Below are 20,160 nucleotides of genomic sequence, written 5' to 3'. Positions count from 1 at the left end.
GAAAGGTTATGGTCACAAAGACTCCCTTCTTGACCAAACTTTAATCAAGTTCCTTTGAGCCCTCTTCTTGGCAATGTCTCAACCTTGACCTGCTGAATCCATTTTTAGAAAAGACTCCTTAGTCAGTTTATTAAGAATCTTTCCCACTCTACAAATCCAATAAAGGTCCTCTTCCTCCACCTTGGTATCTAACCAAGTTCCTTTCCTCATCCCCACCTTAATATCATAAATATCTTAAGGAGCTCCTCTTAGTAATCTTCCATGCTCTCCCTCATCCTGTCACCAGCTATAAAGTCCTACTCATCCCTGTTTGTACTTGGAGTTGAGTTCAACCTCTTCCGCTATCGCAATAGTCTGGAATAAAGTCTTCCTGCCATTTTTAACAAGTATCAGAATAACTTCTGCTTAACAATCATTCTAAAGGAGATCAGTCCTGGGTGTTCATTGGTAGGACTGATGTTGAAGCTGAAACTCCAATAGTTTGGCCACCTGATGCGAAGAGCTGACTCATTTGAAAAGACCCTGATGCTGGGAAAGATTGAGGGTAGGAGGAGAAGGGGACGACAGAGGATGAGGTGGTTGGATGGCATCACCAACTCAATGGACATGGGTTTAGGTGGACTCCGGGAGTTGGTGATGGACAGGGAGGCCTGGCGTGCTGCCATTCATGGGGTCGCAAAGAGTCAACAAAACTGAGCAACTGAACTGAAATATTACTACGGTTGACTTCTCTATTTTACTGAGCCCATCTTTGCATGAAATGTTCCCTTGGTATCTCTGTTTTCTTGAAGAGATCTCTAGTCTCTCAATAAAGGACATAAACGGTATGCACCTAACAAAAGCAAAGATATTGAGAAGAGGTGGCAAGAATACACAGAAAAACTATACAAAAAAGATCTTCATGACCCGGATAATCACAATGGTGTGATCACACACCTAGAGCCAGACATCCTGGAATGTGAAGTCAAGTGGGCCTTAGGAAGCATCACTACAAACAAAGCTAGTGGAAGAAATGGAATTCCAGTTGAGCTATTTCAAATCCTGAAAGGTGATGCTATGAAAGTGCTACACTCAATATGCCAGCAAATTTGGAAAACTCAGCAGTGGCCACAGGACTGGAAAAGGTCAGTTTTCATTCCAATCCTAAAGAAAGGCAATGCCAAAGAATGCTCAAATTACCGCACAACTGCACTCATCTCACACACTAGTAAAGTAATGCTCAAAATTTCCCAAGCCAGGCTTCAGCAACACGTGAACCATGAACTTCCAGATGTTCAAGCTGGATTTAGAAGAGGCAGAGGAACCAGAGATCAAATTGCCAATATCTGATGGATCATTGAAAAACTGAGAGAGTTCCAAAAAAACCTCTATTTCTGCGTTATTGACTATGCCAATGCCTTTGACTGTGTGGATCAGAACAAACTCTGGAAAATTCTGAAAGAGATGGGAATACCAGACCACCTGACCTGCCTCTTAGGAAATCTGTATGCAGGTCAGGAAGCAATAGTTAGAACTGGACATGGAACAACAGACTGGTTCCAAATCGGGAAAGGAGTACATGAAGGCTGTATATTGTCACCCTGCTTATTTAACTTATATGCAGAATATATCATGAGAAACGCTGGGCTGGAAGAAGTGCAAGCTGGAATCAAGATTGCTGGGAGAAATATCAATAACCTCAGATATGCAGATGACACCACCCTTATGGCAGAAAGTGAAGAAGAACTAAAGAGCCTCTTGATGAAAGTGAAAGAGAATGAATAAGTTGGCTTAAAACTCAACATTCAGAAAACTAAGATCATGGCATCCAGTCCCATTACTTCATGGCAAATACATGGGGAAACAGTGGAATGAGTGACGGACTTTATTTTTTGGGGCTCCCAAATCACTGCAGATTGTGACTGCAGACATGAAATTAAAAGATGCTTACTCCTTGGAAGAAAGAAAAGTTATGACCAACCTAGATAGCATATTGAAAAGCAGAGACATTACTTTGCCAACAAAGGTCCATCTAGTCAAGACTATGGTTTTTCTAGTAGTCATGTATGGATGTGAGAGTTGGACTATAAAGAAAGCAGAATGCTGAAGAATTGATGCTTTTGAACTGTGGTGTTGGAGAAGACCCTTGAGAGTTCCTTGGACTGCAAGGAGATCCAACCAGTCAATCCTAAAGGAAATCAGTCCTGAATATTCATTGAAAGGACTGATATTGAAGCTGAAACTCCAATACTTTGGCCACCTGATGAGAAGAACTGACTCATTGGAAAAGACCCTGATTTTGAGAAAGATTGAAGGCTGGAGGAGAAGGGGACGACAGAGGATGAGATTGTTGGATGGCATCACCGACTCAATGGACATGAGTTTGAGCAAACTCTGGGAGCTGGTGATGGATAGGGAGGCCTGGCGTGCTGCAGTCCATGGGATCACAAAGAGTCAGACACAACTGAGCCACTGAACTAAACTGAACTGATGGTTAACTTATGATTCAGTCTCTACACAGGGCATTTGTGAAAAAAATTCTCAAAGATTAAAAGAGCTTGTAATGATCAGAGACACGTTTTCTTATGACAGTTGGTTAATAAAGGTGAAGAGGGGCTGGTCATAAAATCAAACATAGAAAACTTAAAATACTTCCCAAAGTATCATCTCTAGGTTTTTTTTTCCCCCATTTAAAATAAAAGTTACTATTCACATTGATCCTTAAACAAACTCATTTTCTAACATTAGTGGTAATAATAATGACATAACATTGTTAGGCACACAGCACAATAGTAGGACTAGAAAGGGGAGAAAACTGGAAGTATATCATGCAGTAGAAACAAAATATTTAAAATAACTTGATAAATTGGAAACCCCCCAAAATAAATTAAATAGAAGGGGTATTTACAGCAGTTAAATTTCAGCTCAGCTTGAATATATTTTAAAGAGAAGGAACCAATAATAATTAGGATATTTGCATTTTTCTAATTGAAAACAGTCACTTGCTTTCAAAATATATCAGTCTCCAAAAATCCTAATTAGGAGATAGGACAGAGGATAAAGAGAGGAAATATTGGTGCATGGAGAAAAAAAATGTGCACTTACACTAGTCATAAATATTTTTGTACTTTTTAAAATGGTAAATCACCATTTTCCTACAGGAAGTACTAATGAATAGTACAAAGTCCTTGACTTTAAGATTAAGTTTTAGATTTTTCCATATTAATGTCAAAGTCATCCATTAGATGAATAGAGAAATATAGCAACTCATTTAAGAGAACAAACTCTACCTCTCTTTAGGATTCCAATTCCAATATTTGCTCAGTCATGTCCACCTCTTTGCGACCCCATGGACTATAGCCTACAAGGCTCCTCTGTCCATGGAATTTTCTAGGCAAGAGTTCTGGAGTGGGTTGCTATTTCCTTCTTCAGGGGATTTTCTTTAGGATTACTGTAAATTAAAAATCTTTCCTATATACTCAAAATTATTTACCCATAGGATTCCTATTGCTTTCAATTTATGGTAAGAAACTAGTCTAAGCTTTCCACTGTATTCCCCAAAAGAATACTGCTCTTGATCTAACTCTATAACTGACATCCATTAGCAAGGAAAATCTAACAGCGAATGTGAAAAAGTGAAGGAAATCTTTAAATAAGATCTGCCAAGGCCAGAGTCCATTAAAAACTAACCTTGAATGTCAAAGAGGAGCCCTGGGTTCTAGCCCCAGCTCTGTGACTGATTAGCCCTGTAACCTCAGTGAGCTCAGTTAGCTCATTTGTAATACGCACAGATGATCTCTAAGTCCCCTTCTAGCGCTAAAATTGTCTTGATGCATAATCAGTACCATGGGCTCCCCCAGTGGCTCAGCAGTAAAGAATCTGCCTGTAATGCAGGAGCTGCAGGAGATTGCTGGGTTGAGAATCGATCACTGGGTTGAGCAGATCCACTGGAGGAGGTCATGGCAACCCACTCCAGTATTCTTGCCTCCAGAATCCCATGGACAAAGGAGACTCGTGGGCTACAGTTTATAGGGTGGCAAAGAGTCAGATACAACTGAAGCGGTGTAGCATGCAAGCACGCAGTAAGGTACCATAATAATAAATGATTTGATCCTAAACACAATCCTCCAGAAGGAAAAAAAAAAGTTTTCTATATCTGAATAAGAAACACTAAAGCTTTTAGAAAAATCTAAATGATGCTATCATATTCCTCCTTGGGGTCTTTTGAAAATGAAAGGGCTGATTATCTGCACTACAGATATAAGCAATTGCAAAATTATTTATATTTTTCTAAATAACCCAATTTCAATTTTTAAGAACTTAAATGGGTCTAAACTCTATTTATCTGTCCTCTTTTCTTTCTTGTGTACATAGTTGCAACATATAAGGAACTATTTTCAAACAGCATTTTCTCATCTTCATGGTATAAGCTAATTTATAGAGGAGTAGGTACTGTTCTAGGTGCTGAGGTACACAGTGAACTATATAAAGTCTCTGTTTCCATGGATCATACCTTGTATCAAAATTGTCTTGTTGTAATAATACTAGTCAGAGAAGGCCATGGCAACCCACCCAGTACTCTTGCCTGGAAAATCCCATGGACGGAGGAGCCTGGTAGGCTGCAGTCCATGGGGTTGCTAGGAGTCGGACAAGACTGAGCGACTTCACTCTCACTTTCCACTTTCATGCACTGGAGAAGGAAATGGCAACCCACTCCAGTGTTCTTGCCTGGAGAATCCCACGGACGGGGGAAGCCTGGTGGGCTGCCGTCTATGGGGTCACACAGAGTTGGACATGACTGAAGTGACTTAGCAGCAGCAGCAATAATACTAATAGTACATGATTATAGAAAGTATGAAGGAAAAAGTAAATGCCACATAAGTTAGTGTTTGACATTGTCTCATTTGCTTCAGGAAATTTTTTCCAAAGAGATATTTTAACAATTTACAATACCAACTACCATGTAGCTTTTATTTTACATAACAAACATTTATTTAGAATTTACTTTGTGCCAGATACTGTTCAGTATTATTAAGTGATTAATAATATTAACCCATTTAATTTCTCATATAAGCCCTGCGCCTGCTAAATTGCTTCAGTCGTGTCTGACTCTCTGCAACGTTATGACCTGTAGCATACAAGTGTCCTCTGTCCATGGGATTCTCCTAGTAAGAATACTGGAGTGTGTTGTCATTTCTTCCTCCAGGGGACCTTCCCGACCCAGAGATCAAACCCAAGTCTCCTGTGGCAAATGCAATGGCAGGCAGACTCTTTCCTGCTAGTTCCACCTGAGAAGCATTTGGTAGGTAATAGTGGTAACTATCTTGGACATAAATTCATTATTTCTGAGGAGGTGTCAGTTGTTTTTCTTACTGTGGTTTTTCTGAATATAACTTTTCTCCCTTACAGGTGCTTTTTAACATTTTCCTCTTTATCCTTGTTTTCCAGCAATTTTCTAGATGTCATTTTTTTTTTAATTCATCCTTTTTGAGGATCTGAAAATAGATATAGAGTGGACACAAATTTGAGGGTCAAATGCATGTGGATAACTTTGCAAGTGATAGTAAAGAATACAGAAGGGAAGAGAGCACCTGAGTAACTCTATGTGTAAAACATAAAAACTGAGTCAGAGAAAAATCAGCTAGAGAAGTAAAAATAGAAATGAAGAGTAGAGGTCACAATCATGAAGAGGAACCATTAAAGACAGTGGTGATCAGTGGTAAACAGAATAGGCAGGTCAGCAAGAATGAGGACTGGAAAGTGGTTACTTGAATTAGCAATGACTCCTTTTTCTTCAAGAGAATGCATTTGTTTTATTTTTAGGGCAGAGGAAGTAGAAGTCAGATTTTAAAGTATTTGCCTTATAACAGATTCAGGTTCAGATTCATGTTTTTTATTGGTGGTATCTTGATGAGTATGTATTTATTTCCAATAAACAGATTTCTAAACATACTTTGGGAATTTCTAACTATTATATTCTTTAAGTGGTTAACCAAATACCACTAATACAGAGGGTATGTTAACCACAGATTTGTAGTTAAAACACATTTTCTACTTAGATCAAGTGAAGTCTTGATAAGTACTCCAGGTTTCTGTTAGAGCCAGGCACCTTCAAACAAGTAGAAAGATGGTTCTGGGATCACACTGGCAAGTAAACTGTATCTTGGACCTTCTCACACCCTTTCTGGTGCCCTCTTTCTTTCATTTTTATACCTCTAAGTCTTCCCCCATTATCACTCAGATTTTTTTATTCTTTATTTCCCAAGACATGTGAAGGCCGATTTCCATGCTCTATAATTTTATATTTTTCCTAATAAAATATTGTCCCTATTCATCACTGCATTGCTTATAATAAGGGAAAAAAACTGTAAAAAATAAAATCTGACAATAGAATAAAGAATAAAGAACAGAAGAATAAAGAAATTAATTTAGCCATGCAATAAAATATTATGAGGTTATTTAAGAAATGTCTGGACTACAGAAAACAGTATGGAAGATCCTCAAAGATTAAAAACAGAACTACCATATGATCCAACAATTCCAGTTCTAGGAATGTATCCAATGACAACACTAACCCCTAAAGACACCTGCATTCTATCTTCATAGTAGTGTTATTTACAATAGCCGGGTCATGGAAACAGCCTGTGTCTATTGATAGATGAATGATAAATAAAAACAGTATGGTATGTGTATATAAAATGGAATGTTATTCCATTATTTATTTAATTCCATAAAAATAATGAAATCTTACCATCTGCAAGAACAAGGATGGATCCTGAAGGCATTATGCTAAAGTGAAATCAGATAGAGAAAGACCAAAAAATGTATGATCTCACTTATGTATAGAGAAAAAGTTAAAAACTCATGGAAAAGGAGATCAGACTTGTGGTTATTAATGGTGAGGACTGGGGATAGGGGCATTGAAGGAAGGTATAAATAATGCAAACTTCCAGTTATAAGATAATTAAGTTTTAGGGATATAATGTACAACGTGATGACTAGAGCTAACATTGGTGTACAATATATAGGAAAGTTCTTAAGAGAGTAAGGAGAAGGCAATGGCACCCCACTCCAGTACTCTTGCCTGGAAAATCCCATGGATGGAGGAGCCTTGTAGGCTGCAGTCCATGTGGTGGCTAGGAGTCAGACACGATTGAGCGACCTCACTTTCACTTTTCACTTTTATGCATTGGAGAAGGAAATGGCAACCCACTCCAGTGTTCTTGCCTGGAGAATCCCAGGGACGGGGGAGCCTGGTGGGCTGCCGTCTATGGGGTCGCACAGAGTCGGACATGACTGAAGCGACTCAGCAGCAGCAGCAGTAAGAGAGTAAATCTTGAGTTCTTGTCACAAGGTTTTCCCTTCATTCTCTTCTTTCTTTTCTTTATATACGTATTGATATTTTATCTTTATCTACGTATCTATATTAGAAGATGGATGTTAGTGGGACCTATTTTAATAATCATTTCACAATATATGTAAATCAAACCATCATGTTGTACACCTTAAACTCACACAGCCAATTATGTCAATTACTTCTTAATACAACTGGAAATATGGCTGGACATAATTAACACAAAAAAGTCAATGTATTAAGCAAGAAACACATCTGACCTGCATTCTGGTTCATAAAATAAAAACAATCTTATAGCAACAGTAGAACAGGATATTTAAGATTGGGTTTACCTGAAACTAACATATGGTCACAAGTACCATGTAAAACAGTCTGGGACAGGGAGTTCTATATTATTCCAAAATATACAACCATTTAAGCAATATGCTGTAGTAATTGGCTACCAAATGGCTATGTATGAATCACTTTTCATTTCTCTGTCCTTTGAGTGATTTATAGGGAATGTCATATCCCGACACAAAGTTTGGATTTTCCATTAGGAAATTTAAAAACAGAATCACACTGGTATTTTTCTTTCACTAGCAAAGTTTAGTAGCTCTTCTAACAAAGGCATAATGTGAAACCCTTGAACAGTGTTCATTATCATTATATGGGCTATACTCTTGGTTGATTAATGTGATTTCATTATATGTCATTAAAATAAAAACCTTCTGAATTGTTTTATAATTTTTGATTGAAATTTAAACAGAAAACTGAAGATTTAGTTATGCTTCATTTAAAAGAAAAACTAACATGAAACTGTTCCTCAGGAAAATGACTATAGTTAAATTAATGTGACAATAAGGTAACTAAGAGAGCCAAAGTATATCAAATAGAGAGTTCAAGCTATTCAAAATATTTCTTATGAAACACAACTTTTTGAAATATTGATTTTTCTTGATATACATAGCACTCTTGTCTCCATCAAGATGCTGTCAAAGTTAGTTTTCCTCTAACTTGTGTAGCACTTTGTAAATATATCTCATCAGTCTTTAACATCCCTGCAAGTCGAGATAAAAATGTTTCTTCATTCAATATACAGAACATCTAGCACAAGAAATAGAGTCAATTATTTTATAAGATTGAATTATTCATTTGGAAAATGGAAATAGAATGGAGTTCACACTCTTTCCTCCTTGACATAGAGTTATAGTTTGGGATTGTTATATAAACACAGAAGGAAAAGTGATCCCATAAGTCACTATGTTATAACTAAAACTATTAACAAAGGATTAAATACAGGGTTTTTAAAATAATTTTGTTTATTTATTTTTTTGGCTGGTCTGGATCTTCGTTGCTGCACAGGCTTTTCTCTGGTTGCAGCAAATGAGGGCTACTCTGTAGTTGTGGTGCAGAGGCTTCTCATCGTGATGGCTTCTCTGGTTGCAGAGCATGGGCTCTGGGGCACAAGAGCTTCCGTAGTTTTGGCTCCTGGGCTCTAGAGCACAGGTTCAATAGTTGTGGCACAAAGGCTTAATTGCCCTGTGGCATGTGAGATCTTCCTAGATCAGAGGTTGAACCCATGTCTCCTACACTAGCAGGCTAATTCTTTAACACTGAGACACCAGGGAAGCCCCAGGATTTTTGTTAGCATAAAAATCCTGGTGATATGCATACACACATGCACACACAATCAACTAAATTTACACACACAATATCTTATGTTAGTACCATTTTACTGCTGGAGAAAACAAAAGGATTAAATACTTGTCTGGAATACACAGCAAGTCTAAGTTGAAGTATAGATATAGACCAAGTCTTAAAATGCCTGTTTTTCTCAATGCTATCAAAGTGTGCAGAAGAAACAACTTGTGAACACATGGAAGGTGCTTGCTATCTGGAAGATATGTGACAAATGGTAGGATTCTTTACTGGTTAGAAGGTATTTATTTTCTGGTGGAGCTTAACAAAATAAAGTACAAACCCCCTTCTCCCAAATGGTGTAAGTTCAGGAGGGAATGCATTGTTTAGCATTTGTGTGTATTATATGCACATATGTGTGTGTGTGTGTATGTGTGTATATACATATATATTCATTCATTTATTTGATGAATTATCTAAGTGCCAGACCACATACGGTTCTTGATAATCAAGCCAAAGCCTATCATCATGCAGCTTATTTGGTGGAAAAAATGACTCAGGAACTTTAGTTAATTTTATGCAATATTACTGAACATAAAGAGCCTCCTGATGAAGGTGAAAGAGGAGAGTGAACAAGTTGGCTTATAACTCAACATTCAAAAAATGAAGATCAAGGCATCTGGTCCCATCACTTCATGGCAAATAGATGGGGAAAAAATAGAAACAGTGACAAATTTTATTTTCCCGGGCTCCACAATCACTGTGGGTGGTGACTGCAGCCACCTGATGCAAAGAGCTGACTCACTGGAAAAGACCCTGATGATGGAAAAGATTAAGGACAGGAGGAGAAGGGGACAATAGAGGATGAGATGGTAGTATGGCATCATTGACTCAATGATATTAAAAGACACTTGCTCCTTAGAAGAAAAGCAATGACAAACCTAGACAGCATGTTCAAAAGCAGAGACATTACTTTGCCTACAAAGGTCCATATAGTCAAAGCTATGGTTTTTCCATTAGACATGTAGGATGTGAGATCTGGACAATAAAAAAGGTGGAGTGCTGGGAAGAATTGATGCTTTTGAACTGTGATGCTGGAGAAGACTCTTGAGAGTCCCTTGGACAGCAAAGAGATCCAACCAGTCAATCCTAAAGAAAATCAACTCTGAATATTCACTGGAAGGACTGATGCTGAAGATCAAATACTTTTCCCACCTGATGCAAAGAGCTGACTCACTGGAAAAGACCCTGATGATGGAAAAGATTAAGGATAGAAGGAGAAGTGGACAATAGAGGATGAGATGGTGGTATGGCATCATTGACTCAATCAATGGACATGAGTTTGAGCAAACTCTGGAAGATGGTGAAGGACGAAGCTTGGTGTGCTGCAGTCCACGGGGTCACAAAGAATAGGACAGGACTGAGCCACTGAACAACAACAACAACAACTGAATATGGTGACGCTCCCCAAAGTTAATATAATCTTGCTAGCTAAGTTACTTCAGTCACATCTGACTCTTTGGGACCTTATAGATTATAGCCCGCCAGGCTCCTTTGTCCATGGGATTCTCCAAGTATGAATACTGGAGTGGGTTGCCATTTATTCCTCCAGGTGATCTTCCCGACCCAGGGATTGAACCCATGTCTCCTGCAGATCCTGCACTGCAGGCAGATTCTTTATCACTGAGCCACCATTAATTGAAGGATATTATCTAGAATAATAGTATATTTAATTTAATTCTAATCTCCACTATTGTGACCATTATCAAGATCTAGATGTTCCACTCTAAAAGAGATGAGGTAAACTAGACCACTCTATGGAGCTGATCAGACTGTGTCATGTGAGTAATAGTAAAAAGAACTCAAGAGCTATTTCAAGGAGCAAATGACTTAGGAGTGACACGATTGATGTGAAACACTGAAAGGACCCGACCTGTGAAAGGAAATTAAATGCATTCTTTCTTGCTTTAAAAAATTAAACTATAATAAATGGGTGAACGCTATAGATAGATACAGTTCAGCTTAACCTAAAAAATTCTATTTTAATCAAAGCTTCTAAAGATAGAGTGGGTTGCCCTAGGAGTTTGGAGAAGGCAATGGCACCCCACTCCAGTACTCTTGCCTGGAAAATCCCATGGACGGAGGAGCCTAGTGGGCTGCAGTCCATGGTGTCGCAAAGAGTCGGACACAACTGAGTGACTTCACTTTCACTTTTCGCTTTCATGCATTGGAGAAGGAAATGGCAACCCACTCCAGTGTTCTTGCCTGGAGAATCCCAGGGACGGGGGAGCCTGGTGGGCTGCCGTCTATGGGGTTGCACAGAGTCAGACACGACTGAAGCGACTTAGCAGCAGCAGCCCTAGGAGTTAGCAGATGTATCCAAGCAGAGGCTGGAAAAACCAGTTAGCTAGTACATTGTCAAAGACACTCAATTATCCACTGAAAGGCTGAGCATGGTGACCTTATTATTTCTTCCAGACATGAAAGTGTATTAATCTATGATGCAAGTTAGAGCAATGCTGGGACAACACTGAATTTCTTTATCTTTTCAAGATGTCTGATTCTATCAATTAACTTTCTGGACAATCTTAATCAGCATTAATGTTCAGCGAAATATCTTAAGTGTACTTGTTAAAATATATACTTTCTTCATGTTGTAGTATAGTTTGTGTTTTCTTATTGCTCACTCATTGCTCTATTAGATTTGTTTCCTTGGGCTGCTGCAACAAAGTACTACAAGCTGGGTGGCTTGGAACAAGAGAAGTTGTCTCATAGTTCTGGAGGCCAGAAGCTCAAAACCAAGGTGTTGATAAGGCCACATTCCCCCTGAGATGACAGAGAATGAATTGTTCCAGGCCTCTCTCTTAGCTTCTGGTGGTTTTTTGGATTGTGACTATATAGCTCCACTCTTCATATGCTGTTATCCCTGTGGGTCTCAGTGTGCAAAGTTTCCTCTTTTTATAAGGACTCTGGTCACCCTGGATGATGGGCCTGCCTTTCTTTAGTATGATTTCATATTAACTAACTACATCTGCAGTAACCCTATTTCCCAACATGGGCACATTCTGAGGCTCTGGGGTTAGGACGTCAACATATGAATTTGCAGGGGAGAAGAAGGGACACAGTTCAACTCAGAACACTCACACAATTCCATCTTTTCCGATTTAATTTTCTAACGTTATGACTGGAAAGTTATACAGGACTTATTAATATTTCTCTAGGGATTCATGTGAAAGCTGGATTTATTATTATTATAGGTTTCCTTGTTCATGATGGTATGACTACTGCAAAAGGAGAGGAAAAACTGGATTCTCTTTCTTGGTCAGCCACTCGCTAGAAATGTCACAGTTTCTCTGAATATATTTTTCTCAATGTGTAATATACTAACCTTGCCATAAAATACATGACACAGTTGTTATCAGTCAAATACAGTGATGTGCATGCATTTGGTAAATGTGAAGTACTTGGGAAAAGTCTTAGAAAGAGGATGGAAGGGGCTTATCTAATTCTTTGCCAGGATTATTTAAGAGTATCTGTAGGAAGAATGTGACTCTACAGAGCTAAAGATTAGCCCCATCAACACCAGTCTGCTTCATATATGGATAAAAATGTACATATAACCAATATAGACATGAAAGTAGTGACTGACTTTCCATACTTATATGAATGCTACATTTTTACTTTATTTTTTAATTTATATAAATTAAAAATTAATCTATGGTGTCAACAATAGAACAGTGGTTTCCTGGTGTCTGGGTTAGAGGAAGAGATGGACATTTGAAAAGGAATGAAGAATCATTCTAGGTTTGTGGAATTGTTCTAGGTATTGACTGGTTATTTTATCAGTGTATATGATGGCTGGAACTCATTCATTTTAGATGTATCTTATCATGTATAAGTCATTCCTCAATAAAGTTGATAAAGAAAAAAATACCAGGACATTTGAAGTTGACTTTCCACCTCTGCTGAACTGTGGTTGGTGGGCTGGTGTCTTTGTCATTATTCTTTGTGTTTAAAAGGATTTGCAAACTTTTACAGTGGTGTCCATAAAGGGTTACCAGTACTGTGTCTTGGGAGGCTGGTGAGATTTTTTTTTCTAATTTGAATACGCATTTTTATAAGAATAAATCAAATTTGGGTTGGCTAGCATAATCCTCTGCTAACTGGTATCAAATCTGAACATTTAATGAAAAGCCTAGCTAGCCACAGAAAAGTCAGCCATTCTTGTCATAGCTGATGCACCCAGGCTCTACCATTTTTTATTTATATACCTACAAGGACAAACAACCACCAGAGGTAGAAATGACCACACACAGCATAAGCTCTACTTGACCACATGCACCACTTGGGTGAGGTGCCATAAAGAGCTTGGGCTTTGAAATCAGTCCTGGAACAGAAACTAACAAGTGCCTTCTGTGGATAGCTCTTTGTATTTCTTCTTCCTTGATTACAAGGAAATGTAATGTTTCTCTGATTATCTGTCTCACAGAAATATTTAAAAACTGCCTACCATACATTAGCAATTGTTTTGATGCTGATGAGATGAAGCAAGGGAAGTTTAGGAAACAAGAAGAAATTAAATGACTTGCCAATGTCACAAAATTAGTATATGTGAATGAGGAGGTAGGGGACAGGGTTGAGTTTGACATTAGTTTGTCTGATTGAATTCATCATTTTTTCTTTTACACCTTACTGTATGTGTGTGTGTTCCTTGTTGCAGAAAAGTCCTGATATGGGTTTTGTTTTTTTTTAAAACTAGTGGCAAGGAGGCAGTCTTATACTATTCATTTCTACCCAGCCTGCCTAGCAACACTAACTTCTATATTTTCCACCAGCAGGATTAAAAGTTCATTGGCAGTGATGACTTCTTCCCAGTCTGAGGTGGTGACATCACTGCTCCCGCCACTGGACCAATTTAGCCTTTGTAAACTACTGAAAAACCTATTCATCCTAAAGGAAGGCATCACTTGATGAAATGTACAAGTTCAGTTTCATATGAACTAGAACACAGGCTAGTCCAGTTCTCAAAATAAATGCAGTGATGACTGATCTACTCTACTCCATCTTGATGGCTCTACTCCATCCCTGAAGGCTCAGACAATAAAGAGTCAGCCTGCAATTCAGAAGACCTGGGTTCAATCCTTGGGTTTGGAAGATCCCCCAGGAAGGGAATGGCTACCCACTCTAGTATTCTTGCCTAGAAAATGCCAAGGACAGAGGAGCCTGGCAAGCTATAGACCATGAGGTCCCACAGAGTCAGACACAACTGAGTGACTAACAGTTTCACTTTTCACTTTAACCTCGGGAAAAAGAAGAAAGGCAGTGAGAGAAGGCTTTTTAGGAACATACTTATAACATCTAAAGCATTTCTAAAGACAAAAATCTTTGCTGAAAACACTGACACCAGAGGAAAACATTTTGTTATTCATGAAACTATATGTTCTCTAAGGTTTCTTTTAAATTAGAAACTTTATATGATCTTAACCCTTTCAGAAAATGAGATTCTTCTTGGATCTTCTTTTTCTTTTGCAGATCTTTGATTTTAGTTTAGGTCCAAATTACCCCCTGTCTGAATTTTTGCAACAGCCTTCTAGCTTGTTGTCTAGCCAGATTTGTTCTCCTTTAGAGAGTCCTGTGTGTATCCTCTCCAGACTAAACTACCTAAAGCAGAGTGCTGTTCTCACATTCATTTCTATTTTGTCACACCAACGTTATATTTTGTTATTGGAACATTCTCTCATGATGTTGCTTATTTTTCTCCCATGACTTGGAAATTAAATCCCACTCATAAGTAAGTCCCATGTTTCAGATAAGCACTCCAAAGCACACAATCATTTCCTTTTCAGAACAGGTAGTGCAGCTGTTTTAAGCATTTCTCACTTTAGCATTCATTTATTCTCTAATTGGCTCATATTTTATAAGTCTGTCTTTTAAGCCACAATGACCCAAAAAATTTCTGTTTCTTCTCTCCAGCATTTTGCTGAAGACCACAGTTCTTCATAAATTCTTACTGCACGTGTGTGTGCTCAGTCACATGCAACTCTGTTCAACTCCATGCATGGTAGCCCACCAAGCTCCTCTGTCCATGGAATTCTCTAGGCAAGAATGCTGGAGTTGGTTGTCATGCCCTCCTCCAGGGGATCTTCCTGACCCAGGGATCAAACCTGCATCTCTTAACGTCTCCTGCATTGGCAGGTGAGTTCTTTACCAATAGTGTCACCTGAGAGGTGCTACCTGAAAAACAGACAACTGCATCTCTTCTTAACAAAACTGGCCATAGTAAACCTATTAGTAAAATTGGATAGCAGGAGTATAATTGAAGAGTAAAAAAGGTAAATACTGTAATATTTGCATGGGAACACACCTCGTCCTATCAGTCAGTTCAGTTCAGTTGCTCAGTCGTGTCCAACTCTTTGCAATGTCATGGACTGCAGCACACCAGGCTTCCCTGTACATCATCAACTCTTGGAGTTTACTCAAACTCATGTCCATTGAGCCAGTGATGCCATCCATAGCATCTCATCCTCTGCCGTCCCCTTCTCCTGGCGCCTTCAATCTTTCCCAGCATCAGGGTCTTTCCAATGAGTCAGTTCTTCTCATCAGGTGGCCAAAGTATTAGAGTTTCAGCTTCAGCATCTCCTTCCAATGAATATTTAGGACTAATTTCCTTTTGGATTCCTTTAGGATCTCCTTGCTGTCCAGGGGACTCTCAAGAGTCTTCTCCAACACTACAGTTCAAAAGCATCAATTCTTCAGCACTCTGCTTTCTTTATAGTCCAAATCTCACATCCATACATGACTACAGGAAAAACCATGGCTTTGACTAGATGGACATTTGTTGGCAAAGTAATGTCACTGCCTTTGAATATGCTGTATAGGTTGGTCATAACTTTTCTTCCAAGGAGTAAGAGTCTTTTAGTTTCATGGCTGAAGTCACCATCTGCAGTGATTTTGGAGTCCCCCAAAATAAAGTCTCTCACCGTTTCCATTGTTTCCCCACTTATTTACCATGAAGTGATGGGACCCGATGCTGTGATCTTTGTTTTCTGAATGTTGAGTTTTAAGCCAGCTTTTTCACTCTCCACTTTCATCAAGAGGCTCTTTAGTTCTTCTTCACTTTCTGCCATAAGGGTGATGTCATCTGCCTATCTGAGGTTATTGATATTTCTCCCAGCAATCTTGATTCAAGCTTGGTCTTCATTCAGCCCAGCACTTCTCATGATGTACTCTGCATATAAGTTAAATAAGCAGGGTGACAACATACAGCTTTGGCATACTCCTTTCCCAATATGCAGTCTGTTGTGCAATGTCCAGTTTTAACTTCTGCTTCTTGACCTGCATACAGATTTCTCAAGAGGCAGGTCAGGTGGTCGGGTATCCCCATCTCTTGAAGAATTTTCCACACATTGTTGTGATCCAAACAGTAAAAGTCTTTGGCATAGTCAATAAAGAAGAAATAGATGTTTTTCTGGAACTCTCTCGGTTTTTTGATGATCCAATGGATGTTGGCAATTTGATCTCTGGTTCCTCTGCCTTTTCTAAATCCAGCTTGAACATCTAGAAGTTTATGGTTCACATACTGTTGAAGCCTGGCTTGGAGAATTTTGAGCATTTCTTTGCTAGTGTGTGTGATGAGTGCAATTGTGCAGTAATTTGAACATTCTTTGGCATTGCCTTTCTTTGGGATTGGAATGAAAACTGACCTTTTCCAGTCCTGTGGCCACTGCTGAGTTTTCCAAATTTGCTGGCAAATTGAGTGCAGCACTTTCATAGCATCATCTTTTAGGATTTGAAATAGCTCAACTGGAATTCCATCACCTCCACTAGCTTTGTTTGTAGCGATGTTTCCTAAGGCCCATTTGACTTTACATTCCAGGATGTCTGGCTCTAGGTGAGTGATCACACCATCTTGATTGTCCAGGTCATGAAGATCTTTTTTGTATAGTTCTTTGTACTCTTGCCACCTCTTCTCAAAATCTTCTGCTTCTGTTAGGTTCATACCATTTCTGTCCTTTATTGTGCCCATCTTTGCATGAAATATTCTCTTAGTATCTCTAGTTTTCTTGAAGAGATCTCTAATCTTTCCCATTCTAGTGTTTTCCTCTATTTCTGTGCATTGACCACTGAGGTCAGCTTTCTTATCTCTCTTTGCTATTCTTTGAAACTCTGCATTCAGATGGGTATATCTTTCCTTTTATCCTTTGCCTTTAGCTTCTCTCTTTTCACAGCTATTTGTAAGGCCTCCTCAGACAACCATTTGCCTTTTTGCGTTTATTTTTCTTGGGGATGGTCCTGATCACGGCCCCCTGTAGAATGTCACGAACCTCCATCCATAGTTCTTCAGGAACTCTGTCTATTAGATCTAATCCCTTGAATCTATTTGTCACTTCCACTGTATAACTGTATGGGATTTGATTTAGGTCATACCTGAATCTTCTAGTGGTTTTCCTTAATTTCTTCAATTTAAGTCTGAATTTGGCAATAAGGAGTTTATGATCTGGGCCACAGTCAGCTCCTGGTCTTGTTTTCGCTGACTGTATAGAGCTTCTCCATCTTTGGCTGCAAAGAATATAATCAATTGCGGCAGTGGCTGCATGGCGCTGGAGCGACTTTGAGGAGATACCCCATATCCAAGGGCAAAGGAGAAGCCCCAGAAAGACAGTACGAGGGGCAAAATTGCATTTATAATCAAGTCCCATATCCACTAGAGAAGCTCAGAGGGCTCAAACAAACCTTGTTGTGCACCAAGACTTAGAGACCTCCTCAGAGACTGAGACAGAACTGTTTCTGAGTATCTCCTGTGGAAGTACAACTCAGCAGCGGACAGCTGCAGGGGCAGGGGCTCTGGGTGCAGTAGACCTGGGAAAGGCATAAGCCCTCTTGGAGGAGGTTGCCATTAACCCCACCATAGAGCTGCCAGAACTTACACAGGACTGGGGAAACAGACTCTTGGAGGGCACAAACAAAACCTTGTGCACACCAGGACCCAGGAGAAAGGAGCAGTGACCCCACAAGAGACTGATGCAGACTTGCCCAGGAGTGTCCAGGAGTCTCTGGTAGAGGCATGGGTCGGTGGTGGCCTGCTGCAGGGTTGGGGGCACTGAGTGCAGCAGTATGTGCATGGGACCTTTTGAAGGAGGTTGCCATTACCTTCATTACCTCCACCATGCTGCTGCTGCTGCTGCTGCTGCTAAGTCGCTTCAGTCGTGTCCAACTCTGTGAGACCCCAGAGACAGCAGCCCACCAGGCTCCCCCGTCCCTGGGATTCTCTAGGCAAGAACGCTGGAGTGGGTTGCCATTTCCTTCTCCAATGTATGAAAGTGAAAAGTGAAAGTGAAGTCGCTCAGTCGTGGCCGACTCTTAGCGACCCCATGGACTGCAGTCTACCAGGCTCCTCCGTCCATGGGATTTTCTAGGCAAGAATACTGGAGTGGGGTGCCAATGCCTTCTAGCATCAAGTCAAATAACAGGGAGGGAACACAGCCCTGCCCATCAGCAGAAAATTGGATTACAGATTTACTGAGCATGGCCCCACCCATCAGAACAAGACCCAGTTTTCCCCTCAGTCAATCTCTCCCATAAGGAAGCTTCCATAAGCCTCTTATCCTTCTCCACTAAAGGGCAGACAGAATGAAAACCACAATCACAGAAAACTAACCAATCTGATCACATGGACCACAGTCTTGTCTAACTTAATGAAACTATGAGCCATGCCATGTAGGGCCATGCAGGACAGACAGGACATGGTGGAGAGTTCTGACAAAACATGGTGCACTGTTGAAGGGAATGGTAAACCATCCTATCAAGGATGACACAAAAAGTTAGAGGAAATGTTGTTTGACTCCTGGTTTCTAATAAATCCTAGATTCCCTATTTCAATGGACAAAGTAGCAGGGTTCAAGCCCCCACATCACTGAGGTTTGGGCAAAAGACTGCCCTGTCTAATTTGTGGCTATTCAGTGCTAAAAAGCTGAGTGAGAGTAGATCGCAGGATCCCTGGTCAGGAAGATTCCCTGGAGAAGGGCATGGAAACCCACTCCAGTATTCTTGTTTGGAGAACCCCATGGACAGAGGAGGCTGGTGGGCTACAGTCCATAGGGTCACAAAGAAACAAGCACAACTGAAGCGATTTAACACACATGCACAGTGTAACATTTATCTTAAGATCTAATAGAATTTTATTTGCAAAGAATCTTATGAAATGCCAGGTGGAAACAGAATCATTTCCCTCTCATTAGATGGGCTTCTTTAAAAAAAAAATCTCTAGCTAGTTAGCTCTCATCCATCCATTCATCCATCAAAATGGCCTCAGCCCACTAAGCTATGATACAATTGAAATATTACCTGTGCACATCTTCCAAACAAGGAGAAAGAAAAAGAAGCAGAGAGACACTAGAACAAATCAAAGTGACAAGTGAATCCAAGCCATAGTGAAAATATCTGTGTGATTCAGGACAGACCAGTACAAGAGTCCCCTCATCCTAGGTAAACAGGATGAGAATATCCTGCGAGGGGGTGCTAGCTTTGCTGCCTCAAGGGTTCCCCCTGCTGGCTGTTACTCAGGGGATTCCCACACAGCACTACTTTTGTATGAATCACCACATCCCCTCAGTAACATCCAGAATCCTGTATCTGAGAGAATGAGAAAGTGGTGAAGTATTAGCACATGCGTGTGTGCGTGCTGAGTCGCTTCAGTCATGTCTGACTCTTTGTGACCTGATGGACTGTAGCCCACCAGGCTCCTCTGTCCACAGGATTCTCCAGGCAAGAATACTGGAGTGGGTTGTCATGCCCTTCTCCAAGGGATCTTCCTGACGCAGGGATTGAACCCATGTCTCATGTTTCCTGCATTGCCAGGAGGATTCTTTACCTCTAGTGCCACCTGGGAAGCCCATATTAGCACATGCTACGGCTAAGTCACTTTAGTCGTGTCCGACTCTGTGCGACCCCATAGATGGCAGCCCACCAGGCTCCCCCTTCCCTGGGATTCTCCAGGCAAGAACACTGGAGTGGGTTGCCATTTCCTTCTCCAATGCATGAAAGTGAAAAGTGAAAGTCAAGTCACTCAGTCGTGTTCGACTCTTTGCGACCCCATGAACTGCAGCCTACCAGGCTCCTCCATCCAGGGATTTTCCAGGCAAGAGTACTGGAGTGGGGTGCCATAGCCTTCTCCGATATTAGCACATATCTACACCTAATTTCTGTTA

At 40.1% G+C, this 20,160-nt stretch overlaps 1 protein-coding gene across 7 annotated transcripts in view; it reads right to left on the bottom strand.

Moving 5' to 3' along the window:
* Positions 1 to 20,160, bottom strand: part of FAR2 (fatty acyl-CoA reductase 2) — a 184,954-nt gene that overhangs the window by 107,016 nt on the left and 57,778 nt on the right. The gene's annotated exons all lie outside the window — the stretch shown is intronic.

This window comes from Bubalus bubalis, chromosome 4 (assembly GCF_019923935.1).
Source record: "Bubalus bubalis isolate 160015118507 breed Murrah chromosome 4, NDDB_SH_1, whole genome shotgun sequence".
Lineage (NCBI taxonomy): Eukaryota > Metazoa > Chordata > Mammalia > Artiodactyla > Bovidae > Bubalus > Bubalus bubalis.
The sequence above is the reverse complement of the archived record's forward strand: the minus strand, read 5'-3'. Positions and strand labels throughout refer to the sequence as shown.